Here is a 20,353-nt window from a genome sequence, read left to right as displayed (position 1 = left end):
TTCTAGGCACCAGTGCATGAGGTATTTACCAAAAATAGTGCAGCTGTCTCTCTGTGGGATTGAGACAGAATAGGAGAACGGAGATCCTGAAATACCTAAACCTTGTGGACCTCTGTACCAGAGGGGAGGAATGTTGACAAAAATGAAAGAAGAAGAGAAATAAGTGCAAGGCAGGGTTTGGGGGAGAGAGTGGTGGGGAGTTGGACCATCCTGGATGACAGCAACCTTACACCTTTAGCCTCATGAGGCACAGGTGACCTTACTTAGGTAATCTGGTTCTTGAAACATCTTTTTACCTCTTGTCACATTCTTGCTTTAATTCAGCTAAGTATTTTCTTTAGAATGTCAAGTTTAGATGCTGAACATATTAGCCAGACACTCTTCATTCCAGAGGCATGTGTGTGGTATTTATCTGTCTTCTGTTTATTTATTAGGGATTCAGGAATCTCAGTGGAAAGAACTGTTTGCTCAGTGTCTGTCAGCCTGTTTGTCTAGTTCCCTGTGAAATTATTTGTGCTAGTGAAGTGAACCCAGCAGAAGATTTAATGGGGTCATTTCATAGCTTGTTATTTCCTCTAGGATTGGGTTTACTTTATGCAAAGTCTAACTATAATATGGTAAGAAGTCAGAACATTGTTCTTTGGTGACATAAACCATTTTAAGGCTTGGGGACGTTGTGGCTGCAGACAGCTGTGAGGGTGCCTTACACGGGCTCTCAGTGTTGTCAATCCAGTAACAACGGCTGTGACTAAGTCAGCTGAACTCAAGAACAGTCTTCTTCAAATGTGCCTTTTTTCACTACTGAGATTTTCTCCCAAGTTAAAATGAACTTTGTTAGTTCTTACCAAAACTGGGATCATTTTTAATGCACATCTGATGCTGAGCTGTTCTTTTTGCTTGTTTTGTTCTTTTGTCTGTGCCAGGTCTTAGTTTAGGCTTGTGGGATCTAGTTCCCTGACCAGGGATCGAACCTGGGCCTCCTGCAATGTGAGTGCAGAGTCCCAGCCACTGAACCAACTCTCTCCCTAAAATTAGAATCTTGAGTTGAAGTTATCATGCTGGCAGGCCTCTCTGGCTCAGCAGATCACCTAGATTGTCTTAAACTCTTGTGCATTTTCAGGAATCCCTCCAGCATTCATTCTGGAAATTTGCAGGGTTGTCTACAATGTGGAAAACATTTCCTACCACAAATGGCGTTCAGTTGATTGAGGAGCAGGTGGGCAAAAAAAAAAAAAAAAAAAATCCTATGCCCTGTCTGTACTCCCACCAGCCTGGCCCCCAGTACGTGAAATGAGGGATCAGACTGAAAGCAGAGAACTGAAGCAGTTACTACCAGGGAAATAAAACCAGCTAGAATACTTTTATTTTCCCACCATTAAGATTTATTTTTGCTCTTTCATCTCCCTTTCCATTTCTAGGCCTGTTTATTAAGATGCTGAACCCCCAGGGCACAGGTGGCCAGCACCCAGTGTGCAGGACTCTAGGATGTTAGGGAGGAAGGCAGTGCTCACCTTCAGGTGGGTGTCCAGACCCACCCTAAGTGATGATGGTGACTACATCTGCCAAGACCATAAAACTACTGTAACTATTAAACTGCATTTAAGTAGTTGTGTCTGTAAATTGAGCTTCCCAGGTGCTAAGTGATAAAGAATCTGCCTGCCAGTTGAGGAGATGAGGGTTCGATTCCTGGGTGAGAAAGGTCCCCAGTAGAAGGGAATAGCAACCCACTCCAGTTTCTTGCCTGGAAAATTCCATGGACAGAGGAGCCTGGTGGGCTACAGTCCATGGGGTCGGAAAGAGTCAGACAAAACTTAGCAAATCACGCATGTCTGTAAATTATGAAATGACAATGATTCAGTATTCTGGCCACATCTCACAGACTGCCCAGCAGTAAAACATCCATCTCTTCCCACCTGTGTGCCCACCACTGTCCTGCCAGAAAGTCTGGTCCTCAAAGTTGCAGATGGCCTGATTGTATCAGAGACGCAGAGCAGGGAGCACAGTGGCTCCGCATCCCGCTCATGAGCAGAGGAGTGTGGAGACGTTCCTGCTTTGGGAGTGGGTGATACTTTCTTCCAGTTTCTTGAGCAGGTGAAAAAGCTCACTCTGCTGCCAAGATAGCTTATTGTAAGAGTGCATAAACACTCTTTCCATGTGTCTGAAATATGACTGATTGATGAATTAATTTTCCCTGTTTTTGTTGTCGTTGAGTCCCTAGGTCATGTCTGACTCTTTACCATCCCATGAACTGCAGCATGCCAGGAGCTTTATTCTTTCTTTCCTTGACTTTTCCATCCCTTCTGGTTGCTCCAGAAATGCTGCTGCCTAAGTAAGTTCCAAGAGGAGAGCTTCTGGACAAGATATTCCTTCTGAAGGGCCCTGTGGATCAGAGCAGCTCACTCTGTAAATGTTGCAGGTATGTGTCCTTCCCTGTCCTTCACTATCTCCCAGAGTTTGCTAAACTCACGTCCATTGAGTCAGTGATGCCATCCAACCATCTTATCCTCTGTCACCTCCTTATCCTCTTGCCCTCAATCTTTCCCAGCATCAGGGTCTTCTCTAGTGAATTGGTTCTTCACATCAGGTGGCCAAAATATTGGAACTTCAGCTTCACATCAGTCCTTCCAAAGAATATTCATGGTTGATATCCTTTAGGATGGACTGGTTTGATCTCCTTGCTGACAAGGGACTCTTGAGAGTCTTCTCCAACACCACAGCTAGAAAGCATCAATTCTTTCGCACTCAGCTTTCTTTAGGGTCCAACTCTCACATCCATTCATGATTACTGGGAAAACCATAGCTGTTACTATATGGATCTTTGCTGGTAAAGTAATGTCTCTGCTTTTTTACATGCTGTCTAGGTTGGTCATAGCTTTTCTTCCAAGGAGCAAGCATCTTTTAATTTCATGGCTGCAGTCGCCATTTGCAGTGATCTTGAAGCCCAAGAAAATTAAATCTGTCACTGTTTCCACATTTTTCCCATCTATTTGCTATAAAATGATGGGACTGAATACCGTAATCTTAGTTTTTTTTTTAATGTTGAGTTTTAATCCAGCTTTTTCACTCTCCTCTTTCACCTGCATCAAGATGTTCTTTAGTTTCTTTTCACTTTCTGCCATCAGAGAGTGTCATCTGCATATCTGAGGTTGTTGATATTTCTCCTGGCAATCTTGATTCCAGCTTTTGAGTCATCCAGCCCTGCATTTCACCTGATGTACTCTGCATATAAGTTAAATAAGCAGAGTGACAATATATAACCTTGATGTACTCCTTTCCCAATTTTGAACCAGTCCATTGTTCCCTGTGCAGTACTAACTGTTGCTTCTTATCCTGCATACAGCTTTCTTGGGTATCCCCATCTCTTTAAGAATTTTCCACAGTTTGTTTTGATCCACACAGTCAAAGGCTTTAGCGTAGTCAGTGAAGCAGAAGTAGATTTTTTTTTTTAATTCCCTTGCTTTTGCTGTGATCCAGCAGATATTGGATCTGCTCTGGTACCTCAGCCTTTTCTAAACTCAGCTTGTACATCTGAAATTCTTGGTTCATGTACTGCTGAAGCATAGCTTGAAGGATTTTGAGCATAATCTTGCTAACATGTGAAATGAGTGCAAGTGTATGGTAATTTGAACATTCTTTGGCATCCATTTCCCTGAGATGAGGTTATTAGCAAAGAGAATATCCTGTACCCAGTATGAATACAAACAATACACACCACACCTGCAATATTTACAGAGTGGGTTGCTCTGATCCACTGGGCCCTTGACAGAAGGAATACCTTGTCAGAAACTATCCTCTTGGAATTTACTTAGGTAGCAGCATTTCTGGAGCCACCAGAAGGAATGGAAAAGTCAAGGAAAGAGAGAATAAAGCTCCAGTCACTGAAGATGGAGTGTCTGCAGGTGAAACTCATCAGGATACACAATCTTGGCCTGAATTTTCAAAACCAGAGACTAGCTTCCAGATCACACAGTCGTCCATCAACAATGAGCCCTGGAATTTTCATTAACACATTGTGAAATATTTCAGCATATATAATCTGAATTGCTGTTGAAGAGATAATGTCACTTCAAGGGATTCTATGCCATCTGGGGGCATGTGGATGGGCTGAAAACAGGCATTTCTGGAGAAAAACGCTTAGGTTCCTCTTACACTGTCCTGCCCAGATTCCTCTGTCGGGCAATCCAAGAATTCCAAGGTCCTTGGCTCAGAGTATCAGAGCTGGGAGTGCTTTGACAGTACCTCTGAAAGAGAAACAACACCCCCTTCCTGGTCTGCCCACAGTCGGAGCCCCATCTGCATCTGGGTTTGTGCTCAGCTCCCCCTGCAGCCCTCCATCACTGTGCCACTCAGAGCACAGTAGTACACAGCTGAGTCTGATGTTTGCACTGCCTGTTTCTGCAGGTTGAAGGAGCTGTCCCTCTTAACAAGAGTGGCCTGAAAACCTTCATGCTCGGGCCTCTGGTTTGTCATCGAGCCCTTCAGGAGGAGTTGGGGAGCTTTGTTGAGATGCTTAACGTACCAGAACAGATAGAGAGCCAAACCAGCAGTCTTGTAAGTGCAGTTCAGGGTCATGAGAGCCCCCTCTGAGAAAGTCACTGGGCCTTCTGTCTGGTTCACTGAGTCACCATTGGTCCCTCCTACAAGAAAATCACTTTGTTATGATAGAAATGCACAGGAGAGGAGTTTTCAGTCAGAGAAGAAAAACAAAACTTACCTACAGTTATAGGAAAGTGAAAAATCATTAAGCTTTGGAATAAAATGTTACTTACTGAATATTAAGATGATCAGAAGAACTGAGTGAGTGGCAGAATGCATCCTGCCAAAAGAAAACGGTCCTTGTTCCCTGGAATACGCCAGTCTAACGAATCTAGTCTCCATCTGGATGTTACAGAAGCTCCTCACTCAGAAACGGAGAGCCCCTTTCTGCACAATAGCAGTATTCCGCCTTGTGGCTACAGAGTAGGCAAGTCAAACCGGCTCCTGAACACAAGAGGAACGGCATCTGAAGGAAGCCCCGCCCTCTGGTGGTGATCGTGAAAATTGCACCACAGTCCGTTCTGACCTGTTTCTCCTGACAATAGCTTGTGGGGTACATACAGGAGAATGGGACAGGACCCTAAGAAGAGAGTCCTAAACATAACAGTGCTTAGGCAAACTGTTATTATTTCCATAATTTTTTGCATGGCACAGGTATCTCTAGCTTCTCAAGAAACCCCAGTTACAGTTTCTAGATGGAATAGTCAGAGATTTCTTCCTTCAATGTGTCTCCAAGATACCCATGAATCAGAGAAGGTTCCTCCTGAATGGAAAGTGCTCCCTGCTCTCCTCAAGTTCTTTACCTGAATTAACTCTGTTCATCCCCAAGACTCAGTCAACATGCCATGGAAGAAACCTTATCTACAGCAGGTCTCAAATAATGTATGGTTGAATGATAAGGTTATTATTACATACCCTACCACCATCAAATGACACATTTGCAAAAATACCAAAAAAAAAAAAAAAAATTACCCTTACTTCTTTTTCAGAGTTAAAGGTAGAGTTGACCTTACAACTAGAAAACTGGACAAAATACATGAAACAAATTTTGGACCTTGGACATCAGGTAGCACAGAGATAAGGAAGACAGATGAGATGAGTGCTAACACTGCCCAGCTTACTTCATGGAAGCAGCTTCCAGGCACCAGTACTGGCGGGGTTTACCAAAACTGTCTCACTGTGGGATTGAGATGGAACCTAGAAATGTGTGGACCACTGGACAAGAAAGGAGAGATGTGGGCAAAAAGAGGGAAAGGGAGAGAGATAGGGGCAAGCGGGTAGCATGCGGAGGGCAGAGATCCAAGGTGAATCTTGGGCTGAGTAATAATCTTCAATAAAAGAGAGAAACCTCAGGGAGTTTGGTAAACCTCCCTGAAAAGGTCTCCTTTGGGGCCCCTGGACCACACTTAGATAATAGCACTTGTCACATTCTTGTTTTAATTCAACTAAGTATTTTTTTTTTTTTTAGAAAGTCATTCTTTTACAAGTGGTTGACCAGTTTTCCCAGCACCACTTGTTAAAGAGGTTGTCTTTTTTCCACTGTATATTCTTGCCTCCTTTGTTGAAGATAAGGTGTCCATAGGTATGTGGATTTATCTCTGGGCTTTCTATTTTGTTTGATTGATCTATATTTCTGTCTTTGTGCCAGTACCATACTGTCTTGATGACTGTGGCTTTGTAGTAGAGCCTGAAGTCAGGCAGGTTGATTCCTCCAGTTCCATTATTCTTTCTCAAGATTGCTTTGGCTATTCAAGGTTTTTTGTATTTCCATACAAATTGTGAAATTATTTGTTCTGGTTCTGTGAAGAATACCATTGGTAGCTTGATAGGGATTGAGTTGAATCTACAGATTGCTTTGGGTAGTGTACTCATTTTCACAATATTGATTCTTCCAATCCATGAACACGGTATATTTCTCCCATCTATTTGTGTCCTCTTTGATTTCTTTCATCAGTGTTTTATAGTTTTTATGTATAGATCTTTTGTTTCTTTAGGTAGATATACTTCTAAGTATTTTATTTTTTTTGTTGCAGTGGTGAATGGTATTGTTTCCTTAATTTCTCTTTCTGTTTTCTCATTGTTAGTGTATAGGAATGCAAGGGATTTCTCTGTGTTAATTTTATGTCCTGCAACTTTACTATATTCATTGATTAGCTCTAGTAATTTTCTGGTAAGGTCTTTAGAAAATCGAGTTCAGATGCTTAATATATTAAGGCTTGCTTCATTTCAAAGGCATGTGTGTGGTGTTTATCAGGCTCCTGTGTATTTATTTTATTAGAGATTCAGGGATCTCACTGGGAAGAACTGTCTGCTCAGTGTCTATCAGCCTGTTTGTCTAGGTTCCTGTGCAATTATTTGTGCAAGTGAAGTGAACCCAGCAGAAGATATAACAAAGTCATTTCACAGCTGCTTCTTTTTTCTAGGATTTACTTCATGGAAAGTATGGTTGTATTATGGTAAGAAGTCAAAACATTGTTCTTTGCTAACATAAACCATTTTAAGGCATGAAGACTTTGTGGCTGCAGTCAGGTGTGAGGTTGCCTTATATGGGTTTTCAGGGCAGTGCTATCAATCCAGTAACATTTGTGTGTTGTTTTTCAAACTAGGCTTGATGCACCTGAGATCAGGAACTTAATCTTATTAATCTCAGTGGCCAACTTCTCAAAATACACAAAACACTAGTTCAGAGCAAATGGTTTAAAAATATTTGAAAAATGAATGAATAAGTGAATGAGTGGACATGTCCAGGTGTACAATGATCTGTTTATGAAGTATAGTCTCTACGAGAAATAGTTCTCAGGCCCGCGGTATGATAAGCTTCTTCCAGTGGCTTGTCAGGTTCTGAACACAGAGGCATTAGGCACTTCTCAAACTAAGGCACAGTTCTTCATGCAAGAGACCACTCTCATACTGACTATTTAAAACATGATATAGCAGTTTTATACATACAAAATTCAGGTTAAATATAAATGTCTTTGGTTCACAGTTCTTAATCACCAAAGTGAAAGTCGCTTAGTCGAGTCTAACTCTTTGCGACCCCATGAACTACATGGGGCTCTCCAGGCCAGAATACTGGAGTGGGTAGCCTTTCCCTTCTCCAGGGATCTTCCCAACCCAGGGATCAAACCCAGATCCTGCATTGCAGACGGATTCTTTGCCAGTTGAGCCACAAGCAAAGCTCTAGAATATGGAGTGGTAACCTATCCCTTCTCCAACGGATCTTCCCGATGTAGAAATTGAACCAGGGTCTCCTGCATTGCAGGCGGATTCTTTACCAACTGAGCTATCAGGGAAGCCCATGCATACAAAATACAAAGTTAATAAAATTCATATTAAAACATCAATGCGAGGAGTGATATTTTGCTGAAACTAAAGAGGTGGTGAAATCTCATTAGAAGAAAGCTATAGATTGTGTCATTCAACAATTCACCTGATTGAGATGATTTGGAGCTTAATGCACTATTTGCTGCTGCTGCTGCTATGTCGCTTCAGTCGTGTCTGACTCTGTGCGACCCCATAGACGGCAGCCCACCAGGCTCCTCTGTCCCTGGGATTCTCCAGGCAAGAACACTGGAGTGGGTTGCCATTTTCTTCTCTAATGTATGAAAGTGAAAAGTGAAAGTGAAGACGCTCAGTCCTTTCTGACACTTAGCGACCCCATGGACTGCAGCCTACCAGGCTCCTCCTTCCATGGGATTGTCCAGGCAAGAGTACTGGAGAGGGTTGCCATTGCCTTCTCCACACTGTTGTCTGAATTCCTGTGATTACTGATTTCCAGTATTTTTACTTCTATTCAAAAATATCCATTTAAGTCAGCATTATATAACTCTATTATTGAACAAAGCATCAAAAAATCAGCACTGAAAAAATAGAATGCATTTACTGCTACTCTTTTTTCTACTGAATTGCATGTTGATACATTCAAACTTTTTAAATGTTTAAAAATATTCTTAAAACTTTTATCTATTTAAAGACCTATGATGCTTTTATTTGTAAAGTGTCATTATTCCATTTGTCTTTAATTAGATTAAAAAATGACATAACACAAAATCTTCAGAAAGACGGGGAGTATTCTAAATTGGCCCAACAGATGATTAGAAATATGCCTTTATTATTTAATTTGTTGTCATCAAACAAAAAAATCCAGATCGAAAAGTTCTAATATAATTCCTACACCCTGTAGGTTGGCAGGCATTTTTGTTCATAAAGGGTCAAATAGTAAATAGTTTAGGTTTTGAAGTCGTACAGGCTCTGCTACAACCATGCTGGTATAGCACAAAGCATCCATGGTCAATGCATAAATAAATGAGCATGGCTGTCTTTCAACAAGACTTTATTTACAAACATAAATATCAAGCTACTTTGCCCTGTGGCTATCCTTTGCCAATCCCCACTATACTCCAAGAATTTATCCATAAACCTCTAAAGATTACTTTTTTCACTAAATATATTATCAGAGCTTTTTGAGGAGGTTTAAAATAAAGAACACATTAATGGATAGAAAAGAAGGAGGAAATTGAATGATGCTAATACCAAAGATACTTCCCGGGTGGCTCAGTGGTAAAGAATCCACCTGCCGATGTAGGAGATGTGGATTCAATCCCTGGGTCAGGAAGATCCCCTGGAGGAGGAAATGGCAACCCACTCCAGTATTCTCACCTGGAAATCCAATGGAGAGAGAAGTCTTGAGGCATTGGTTTTCTATGTAGAGGATCATGTCATCTGCAAATAGCGAGAGTTTCACTTCTTCTTTTCCTATCTGGATTCCTTTTTTTCTTTTTCTGCTCTGATTGCTGTGGCCAACACTTCCAAAATCATGTTGAATAGTAGTGGTGAGAGTGGGCACCCTTATCTTGTTCCTGATTTTAGGGGAAATGCTTTCAATTTTTCCCCATTGAGGATAATGTTTGCTGTGGGTTTGTCATATATAGCTTTTATTTTGTTGAGGTATGTTCCTTCTATCCCTGCTTTCTGGAGAGTTTTTTATCATAAATCGATGTTGAATTTTGTCAAAGGCTTTCTCTGCATCTATTGAGATAATCATATGGTTTTTATCTTTCAATTTGTTAATGTGGTGTATTACATTCATTGATTCGCGGATATTGCATAATGATTGATATTGCATTCCTGGGATAAAGCCCACTTGGTCATGATGTATGATCTTTTTAATATGTTGTTGGATTCTGTTTGCTAGAATTTTGTTAAGGATTTTTGCATCTATGTTTATCAGTGATATTGGCCTGTAGTTTTCTTTTTTGGGGGCATCTTTGTCTGGTTTTGGAATTAGGGTGATGGTGGCCTCATAGAGTGAGTTTGGAAGTTTACCTTCTTCTGCAATTTTCTGGAAGAGTTTGAGTAAGATAGGTGTTACCTCTTCTCTAAATTTTTGGTAGAATTCAGCTGTGAAGCCATCTGGTCCTGGGCTTTTATTTGCTGGAAGATTTCTGATTACAGTTTCAATTTCCATGCTTGTGATGGGTCTGTTAAGATGTTCTATTTCTTCCTGGTTCAGTTTTGGAAAGTTATACTTTTCTAGGAATTTGTCCATTTCTTCCAAGTTGTCCATTTTATTGGCATAGAGCTGCTGGTAGTAGTCTCTTATGATCCTTTGTATTTCAGTGTTGCTGTTGTGATCTCTCCATTTTCATTTCTAATTTTGTTAATTTGGTTCTTCTCCCTTTGTTTCTTAATGAGTCTTGATAACAGTTTGTCAATTTTGTTTATCTTTTCATAAAACCAGCTTTGAGCTTTGTTGATTTTTGCTATGGTCTTTTTTGTTTCTTTTGCATTTAATTCTGCCTTAATTAAACCTGTTCTTCATGTCTGTGTCTCCTTTGCTGCCCTGCAAATAGGTCATCATCACCATCTTTCTAGATTCCATATATATGCATTAATACATAATATTTGTTTTTCTCTTTCTGGCTTACTTCACCCTGTGCAATAGGCTTTAAGTTCATCCACCTCATTAGAACTGACTCAAATGTGTTCCTTTTTATAGCTGAGTGATACTCCACTGTACATATGTACCACAACTTCCTTATCCATTCACCTGTCAATGGGTGTCTAGGTTGCTTCTTGTCCTAGCCATTGTAAATAGTGCTTCAATAAACTGGGGTATACGTGTCTTTTTCAATTATGGTAGAAGCAAAATTTTGTTGTGAGTGACAACATGCTGAAATTGAAAAGATCCTGATGTCCCAACCTAGACAGCATATTAAAAAGCAGACACATTACCTTGCCAACAAAGGTCCATATAGTCAAACCTATGATTTTTCCAGTAGTCAGGTATGATGTGAGAGTTGGACCATGAAGAAAGCTGCGCACCAAAGAATTGATGCTTTTGAACTGTGGTGTTGGAAAAGACTCTTGAGAGTCTCTTGGACAGCAAGGAGATCAAACCAGTCAATCCTGAAGGAAATCAGTCCTGAATATTCATTAGAAGGTTGATGCTGAAATTGAAACTCCAATACTTTGGCCACCTGATGTGAAGAACTGATTCACTGGAAGAGACCCAGATGCTGGGAAAGATTGAAGGCAGAAGGAGAGGGGGATGACAGAGGATGAGATGGTTAGATGGCATCACAGACTCAATGGACATCAATTTGAGCAAATTTTGGGAATTGGTGATGGACAAGGAAGCCCGGCGTGCTGCAGTCCATGGGATCGCAAAGAGTCGGACGCAACTGAGCGACTAAACTGAATTGAACTGAGAACAACAATTTTGTTGTGAGCAACAACATGCAGAGACTGAAAAAATCCTGATATCCCGGGCTCCTTTGCAGATGTAAGAAATGTGGAGACATGGACTAACACTCGTGAATGAAATGTAAGTAGGAGCTGCGGGGTGAAACTTCTGAAAATGGTTGACATGACCAGCATGTGCTCAGTTGCCTCTTGACGTTCTTTCTGGAAGGTGGAAAAAATGGATAGACTTCTTGCTGTTTTGGCAAAGTATATAAACAAAAGTGACAATTTAAGGACAAGAAACAGCCAGGAAGAAGACCCTTGATTCCTCACAAAATTATGAAGCTAGTATATCAATCCTGGACTGCACATGGTACATGCAATAGAGCTTCTTTATATGAGAGGGAAGTAAATTCCAGCTTGTTAAAAATGTTACCTGAGTTTTTTGTGATGTGAAGCTGAACCAATATCTGATATAAATGATGTTCATTAAAAATACATCACTGCATCAGTCTGATTGAGTAAGCTCCTAATAACCCAGCTCTTCAAAAGTGTTCTAGGTGATTCTGATATAGGTGATGGTGGTGGTTTAAGGTCTGGAATGTGGGAACCACAGTCCTACCAACCTTTCCCCTGACCTCCTGCCTTTTCTACCAAGTGTCACATAAATACAAATGCCCTTTGTCCACAAACACATTTTCAGTAGCATCAAAACTGTATCAAGAAAACTACTCTTACCAGGAACAAGAATACAATGGATGGAAAACTGTTATATATGTGATAATAAACAGAAGTATCCACTTTCAAAAAACAATACTTTAGGGGCTGATAGCAGAAAACATACATCTGTCACTTGTAGGAGGAAAAATTCTGACTTTTGGATAAATTCCCATCTCTTTAATGGAGAAACTGAAGCTTAGAAATCATACAAATCATAAATGGCAGAATCAGATGCACATCTTTGTCTCTTTTACTCCAAAGACTGAGATCTTTGTGTCTATTATTACATAACATTTTCACTCCTCAGGTTTAAAGTGAAAAGTTTCATTGAAACAGTCTTAAATCCTTTTTATTTCTAATGCCTGATGAATCTACTGTTTCCTATACAGGAATTAGAGAAATACTAAAATCATCTCAGGCATCTTAAAGCCCTCCCTAGGTCTTGAGGGGGCTGCACATATAACAGATGAGCCCTTCTATAGTGAGAAGTCCTTCTTCATCCTCCAGAGGTGAACTGGTAAAATTAGAACTTGAAGGGTCTTTAGGCTCATCCAGTCTAAATCCTTTGTTTAAACTGAGGAAACTGAAGGCTGCTACATCGATGATATGGCTAAAGACACAGCTAGGATGGGCAGAGCTGAATCTGGCATTTCAGTTTCCCGTTCTAAACCTCATGCCCTTAGCAACAGTCTGACACGCTACCGAAAATATCAAATTTGAGAGGAGCTCCTTTTCTTGTTGCTAGCCGTTTGCAGACTCTCCTTTGTGGGAAGACAAAACCACCAACTCCGCACACTGTTGCGGCTTCTAAGAGACAGCTCTGGCAGGTTTGTGCTGGGGCTGCGGGTGCCCGCGGAGCACTGTGGGTCTGCAGCACAGAGGTAAGTAGCCGCGTCCTCAGCCTGGGAAGCCGTGATGGACAAGGAACTGCTTTTGATGGAGTTGTCAAGTGTGAAGTGTAGTCTCCCGCTATATTTCTGTCTCTCATTTGAACTCATTAAAAATCAGATGAACAAAGCCTCGCCTTGAATCCTGTCTGTACAACTGTAAGGCAGTTATAGTAATACTTTTATAACTGCAGTTCATGGTGACATTTTCACCCTCCTGGATGCTCAGGGTCTGAAGATTCTGTTTTCCTTACTGGCTATTCACCTCTAGGCAGAAACACAAGGACAGAGGCCAGGAGTCAGTCACTGTATTTTCACTCATTAGTGTTTGCATTTCCTTCCATAATTTGAGGGTACATTTCCCAATTAACAGGCTTTCCTGGTGGCATAGTGGTAAAGAATCTGCCTCCAATGCAGGAGATGTGGGTTTGATCCCTGGGTCAGGAAGATCTCCTGGAGCAGGGAATGGCAACCCACACCAGTATTGTTGCCTGGAAAATTCCACGGACAGAGGAGCCTGGCGGGCTACAGTCAATTGGGTCTCAAAGAGTTAGACAGGACTGAGTGACTAACACTTTCACTTTTCACTTTTCCCAATTAAAGAGATTTTGCCCCTCAGTCTTGTGGGCTCTGAACTTTGATCACCCTCTTCCCATCACCAAGAGCCCCAACTCACTGGCCAGCTGAAGCCACAGAATCACCAAAGACAGAACCAGAAGCTTCTCCATTCTTCTTCTTTAGGGGGATCATGGAAGACGCAGCTCTCACCCTGAAATAAAGCCAGGTTCCTCAGTCTAGCTCTCTTTTTGAGTGTACTCATCCAGTCCCTCCCAGTCCCAGGGAGAGCCTTAGGTTTCTTACCCAGCCAATCAAAGGAAACTTAATCTTCTGCTTTCAATACAAACATGCTGATTTCAAACAAAGTGAGTCTGAGGAGAGAGGCAATGCCATCTTGTGGGGGCAACATCATCCTGCAAAGAGAACCACTTGAGGAAGATGAAGTGTCTTAGGGCTGGGTCAGAGGAAATCACAAAGCTGTTCTGTTATCTGCCTTTGTCGAACTCCAGTCCCATCCTAGAGTGAGAACAGCTACAATCTTATGCACTAAAAACTCAATTAAGAAAGAACATTGATGCCCAGTATTTGCAGATCCCCTCTGAGGAGCACCGTTAGACTTCTTACAGTCACTTCTGATACCATGCCCTTCTTTTTTCCTAACTTGCCTAATGCTGGAATGAGATTGTGTATCAGTCAAGGTTCTTATTTATGAGTAACAGAAACTGACTCTGGCTGAATTAAATAGAAAAGGAATAAGTTAATTAATATTGGGTTTGCCTCAGAATCTCCAATACAGTCAGAGAACTGGACTCCAAAGCTATAGAGTCAGTCTACCAAACATTTAAGGAAGAGTTAACACTGATCCTTCTCAAACTACTCTCAAAAGTTGCAGAGATTGCAGAGGAAGGAACATCTCAGTGCAACCTGTTTCATCACTTTGGTCTCATGACTTCATTATCCGGCCTTGCTAGCAGTCTGAAAGTTATGCCTGAGCTCAAAAGCACTGATTTGCACTTACCAAGTTACTAATGCTATTGCTCAGGGCCTAATCTGTCAATGACACAGACTCACACTGAGTCCCTGATGTGGTGTCGTTCCCCAGAGAGACTTCCCAGATGCCTGGTGACGACTGGATTACATTAGATATCGCCTATGATGGAGACGGCTGAGATTTGTTCTCACTGGAATAGACGCTTATACCTGTTGTTGTACTCTGCCAGCGTCATCCTCATAAACTCACAGAATGCCTAATTTCAGCAAGATATTCCCCACAGCACTTCTTCTGAGGAAGAAACGATTTTCACAGCAAAAGATTACAGCCATGGGCACACGCCCACAGGATTATTTTTCTTACCATATACCCTATCATCCAGAAATGGCTGACCTGATTAAATTTAGCATGGCTTATTGATCCTATGGGCTTCCCAAGTGGCACAGTGATAAAGGATCCACCTGCCAATACAAGAGATGCAAGAAACGCAGGTTTGAGCCCTGGGTCAGTAAGATCCACTGGGGTAGGAAATGGCAACCCCCTCCAGTATTCTTGCTTGAAAAATTCCAGGGACAGAGGAGCCTGGTGGACCATAGTCCATGGGGTCACAAAGGGGACTGAACGACTGAGCCCTCACACACATTGATTCTGTAAGAGCACCGGTAGAAAAACAACTCTGAAAAAATGGCACTCTGTCTCATTGGCTGCAATGTATGCTTTACAGCGGAGATAAGTAATGGTGTTGTCTCCCCCATCGCCAGAATGCGTGATTCCAGAAATCAAGGAGATAGCACTGGGAGTGGATCCTTCACTGTTATTTTCAGTAACTCACTAGCAAGATTTTTGCATGTAATGTTTGTAACTTTGAGTTGTATTAGTTCTTATTCTCTAAAAGAAATAATGCTTTCCCCAGGGAACACAGCAATGGTTTCACTGAACTGGAAGATAAGACTTCCATGTGGCTATCTGGGCTACATATGTCTCACAACCAATGAACAGAAAATGAGGTTACTCTACTGACTAGGGTAGTTGATACCAATTACCAAGGAGAAATGGGGTTGTTGCTACATATCAAATAAAAAGAGGACTATGTCTGGAACCCAGGAGATTTCCTAGGGGAGCCTCTTGGCCCTTCCATGCCCAATACTAAAGGTCCTCTTCAGTCCTCTAGAGGTTAACAAATAAATTTGGACACCTACCTTAGCATCTATTATTAAATAAATTCTAAATATAGATAATTAATATTTTTAAGTAATAGCTATTTTTTGATAAATTTAGGATGCTCATGAATTTTCTAAGCATGAAAGCTAGAAAGAGTATAGGAAAATATTAGCAGATCAGACTTCAAAGAAATTTAAGCTTCTGTATAGGTTTGTTAATGAAATGCTTAAGCATTACCATACAGAGTTATTTTCCATTCATCATCATTGATTCTGACCTTCCTCACACCAGGAATGGGCCCTTAGAATTTTAGATCTACAGTCTTTTTTAAAATAGTTCATTAACAAAGTAACAATCATTTGAACTAAAAAGAAGGCAATTCTAGAAAGAGTGTAGATTAAAAATGTTCCTGACCCCCTGTGTTTAGCCAAGGAGCTTTCTGTTGAAGTCAGCCAACGCTGTGCCAATAGAGCCTCAAGTGAGTTCTTCCATTGGGGCTCATAATAAATCTGGGGTCAGTAGCAAGGAACTTCAGGATGAAGAGCAGAAAACTATAGGTCGTAAAGAAAGCTTTGCATGCAGAGATCAGCGGACCTCTAAGGAAGCTAGTTCTTTTAAGAAAGCCTTTTCTCTAGCCCTCAAATAGCTGAGAAGAAAGTAGCAGGTTGAGTCCCATCTGTCCTAAATGGAGAGGAGTACAACGAGATCGGAGAGCAAAGACATGTCTTTCTAGTTTTTCGGCAAGATACTGGCATTGCTGCTGAGACCAGTGCCCTACTGCCTAAGACATTGCTGATTACAGGTACAGAAGTATCTAGACTTTACACTGTCATGACATTGCTTCCACTTAAAGTGCCCCAGCAATCAGACAGGTCAGAAAGGAGTAAAGAAAGGGAAAGGATACCTCAGAGAAAAATAAGGGCTTCATCTTGGGAAAATAAAGTCTAAAAAATGATCAGGGTCAGTGACCCAATTCCCCTAGCCAAAAATCAGGACACAAAGTTTTCAGTGATTGAGAATTCATTTGCAAGGAAGCTCTCACAAAGAAGGACTATCTCACTGAATGCATTGCTTATTTATTGAATTCTCTTGAGGGAATAAGTGCAATTAAATAAAATTAGGAGAATTATGTAAACCTCAGACATAATTGTCATGAAAAAATACAGTGTCTCCAACAAGATTTTGATTGATGGAAGAGAAACAGGACATGTACATGATGACCACCTGACCTCAATTCCACCACCCTTCTGCTCCTATCCAGCACTTTCCCCACGCACCTTGCAAGTGCATCTGACTGATTCTGCTCTGTGACTATGAAGTAGGGGCCACAATTCAAGTAACTGTCTCCTATTTCTTTCTCCCCAATCTCTCTTTTCTCTTCTCTCTTTTCTGTGCACTACTTCTCTTCTGTTTCATCTTCTCATCTCCTTTTTACTTTTTTTTTTTTTTTTGTCTCTGAAAGAAATGGATGTGTAATAGAAGGTAGAAATCATTGGAATAATTGTGAAATGACAGCAAGGCTCATATTTTAGAATTTTTAGTCATGAATATCAAAACTCTAGATAGGTAATGCATGTCTTTTCTTCTTGAACTTTTAGTTTTACCATGGCCCTAATCTGATGCTCAATTCTGTTGGGGAATCATCTCTTTACACCACTCAAAGCAACAGATCTTCCTGACAGATGAGTATATGGAGATGCCCCAGTTCCCCATCTGACTAGTTCAGATGTTTTCCTAACTGCCAGAAACCCTCATTCTAATGTTCACTAAGATTCATCTCAAACCTTGAGAAAAAATTTCATTTTGAATAGCTTAAAGTGCCCCCTAGTGGTCTAAAATTGTTGGGTCAACTAGCTCATCAGCAGCCTCTAGCCCTCTATTCTCTCCTGAGGACCACCTAGAAATTATCAGGAACAAAAGAACTGTAGGCTTGGGTGAGGATTTTTTAAGTAAACTTATTCCTTCTTCAAAATGTCAGTTAATGGAAACTATTATCTTAAACTGTTTTGTCAAATTGCATCTTCAAAGCTGAATGTGATTTTTCCAATCTATTTCAGAATAAGTCCACAACAAATTATCAAAGGTTTTCTATGAGTGAGATCTTGTTGTAAGTCTTTAAAACTTAAAAACTGAATTCAGCTTTGTCTACTTACAAGACGTTGCAATATAATAGGAAAGACAAGGACGTGTGGGTGTGTGTGTATTCATGTACAAAGTGGCACATGAGATAGTACAAAATGAATCCAGAAATAAGGAAAGATTTCTTATAACAGAGAATAGTCAAACAAAAATTAATGAGAACAAAATTGCTTTGTCTTTTTCCTGGAAATGATGGAAAGGAATGTTATCAGAGGTTAAGTAGAGACATTGGGTTGGGAGTAGACTGAAGACTAGAGACACTTTCTAGCTGAAAATGAAAGAGTAGGAGATGGACAGACAGGTGCAAGTAATGTGGGAGATATGAGGTTAAGTGTTCTATTCTACTGTGCATTTCAAAATTTTAAAGGACATATGGATATATTATTAACCTATCTCTCCTCTCTATATGTAATAGTATACAGTTTGCAACTTGAGTTATGGACTCAGTTATACGTCCTGATGACCTACTGATGCTAACAACCTGCTTCATAATAATGAAGTCCCCTATAGACAAACCTTCAAGTTTCAAACTTTCAAAGATGCAAACATGCATTCTCATGTCCAGTCATGTAGGTTAGTTCACATATTTGGTGTAATTTTCAAGGTACTATAATTTTATTTTGTTTTCTTTATTTTTGTATTCATCTTTTATGTGTCATTTGTGTGAAAAGTATTGTAAGCCTATTACAGCACAGTACTATATAACCAGCTGTGTTAGTAGGACAAAGCTAACTTTGTTGGACTTACAAACAAATTGGAGTTGTGTACACACTCTCAGAATGGAACTCATTTGTATGTAGGGGGCTTAATGTAGAATAGATTTGTAATACAGGTTTTGAACTCATTTTCTGAGAAACACTTTGTATTTCTTTTTTCCAACTATTACCACCCCCAAGTGCTGCAATAAATGTTTCAAGCATGTCTCCTGAGCAGAGGCCAGAATGAAGTGAAAGAGTAAGCTAGGTGGCTACCTGGAGGAAAAGCACTCAAGGTCCAGGAAGAAGAGCTGCAGAAACCCCAGGGCAGGAAAGCAGATATCAGGTCAGAGCAGCATCAAATATGGTGAAGGGGAGAGAGTGAGAAGGAGACAGTGCCTGATGGCAGAGAGGGGCAGGGAACCAGGTGGAGCAGTCTTGCAGGTTGTAGTAAAAATCTGCTTTTCATCTCAGTGAGATGAAAAACCACTGCAGAGTTGTGAGCACAGAAGCCACATGATCTGAGTTATGTTCTCAGAAGCTCACTCCGCTGGGTGGAGACCAGACTGAAGAGGGCAAGAAGGAAAGAAGAGAGATCAGGGAGGGTTATTATTGCCACCCCCAAGCAGAGATGAGAGTGGCTTGGATCAGGTAAGAGCAGAGTAGGGGGTGAAAAGTGATCAATTCTGGGCCTGCTTTGAAGAAAGAGCTAATTGACTTTCCTAACAGATCAAATGGCGATATGAGAAAAATTGAGGAGATAAGGGCACTTTCAAGGTTTCTGACCAAGGTGATTAGAGAATTTCAGAGACAGAGCTGCCTTTTGCCTAAATGAGGATGAGTTCACAAAAAGCAGGTGGGAGGTCTGGAGGGTGAAGTAGCTGGAGTGGTGGAAATCAGGAGATCACCTGGAGATACACCAAGAAGAAGATGCCCAAATGGGGATGTCAGATAGATCATTTAATATACAAGTTCAGAAATCAGAGGAGCCATGTGGATTTCAGATTTAAGCTAAGGTAAGTCACTTCAGTCGTGTCTGACTCTGTGCGACCCCCTAGACAGCAGCCCACCAGGCTCCTCCATCCATGGGATTTTCCAGGCAAGAGTACTGGAGTGGGCTGCCATTACCTTCTCCAGGATTTCAGATATAAATGCTGATATTTACATAGTTTTTAAAGCCAAGAGACTTGATACAATTAGCTGGAAATAAATTGTTGGTAGAAAGTAAAAAGTTCTAAGAATAAATTCTTGAGGCATTCCAGTGTTTAGAGATCAGGGGGATGAAGGAAAAACCCTCAAAGGAGACTGAGAAGGGGCAACTGATAACAGGATGAGAACCAAGAAAGTGCTCAGTCTCTAAATCTAAAGGAAGGATTTCAAGAAGGGAGTGTTCTATAATCTCAAATGTCATCATTATTTGCTATGAAATTCGTATGTTGAAACTCTAATCCCCCAGTGTCATTGCATTTGAAGGTGGGGTCTTTGAGAGGAAATTAGGGTGGAGCCCTCACTGTAGGATTTGTGCCTTTATAACAGATGCAAGACACGCTACTCTCCACTCTCCACGTGAAGATACAATGAGAGGTGAGCAGTCTGTAAACCAGAGACAGGATCTCACCAGTAACTCACCATGCTGGCACCCTGACCTCAGGCTTCCAGCCTCCAGAATGGTGAGAAACAAATAAGCCCATGTTGTTTATAATCCACCTGGTCTATTGTACTTTGGTCCAAACAAAGACACTGCTTCAAATAGTTAAAAATACTGGTTGGAACAATGAATGCATGTAAACACAAATATAAATAGGCAAATTTTCCTATTAAGATATAGAGACAATCTGCATGATATTCAAGTCTTGCTTAGGAGACATAAAAATAATGCAATGAAGTGACAGAAATGTTAAAAGTCTGTAATTGGGCTCCCTGCTGGATTCAGGTGGTTCAGCAAGCATCACATTCAAAAAAGGAAGAATACATATGAGTGT

General features: G+C 40.9%; 1 long non-coding RNA gene across 1 annotated transcript; it reads right to left on the bottom strand.

Moving 5' to 3' along the window:
- Positions 1-12,812: 12,812 nt before the first annotated feature.
- Positions 12,813-13,786, bottom strand: LOC133067388 (uncharacterized). Its single transcript, XR_009695235.1, has 3 exons — positions 13,689-13,786; positions 13,504-13,596; positions 12,813-13,094 (listed from the first exon to the last, which is right to left on the bottom strand). It is a non-coding gene; the product is annotated as an uncharacterized LOC133067388 (long non-coding RNA).
- Between the last annotated feature and the right edge of the window lie 6,567 nt (positions 13,787-20,353).

The sequence above is a fragment of the Dama dama genome, chromosome 12 (genome assembly GCF_033118175.1).
Source record: "Dama dama isolate Ldn47 chromosome 12, ASM3311817v1, whole genome shotgun sequence".
Taxonomy (NCBI): domain Eukaryota; kingdom Metazoa; phylum Chordata; class Mammalia; order Artiodactyla; family Cervidae; genus Dama; species Dama dama.
Note: the sequence above shows the minus strand (reverse complement) of the source record. Positions and strands in the feature narration are given on the sequence as shown.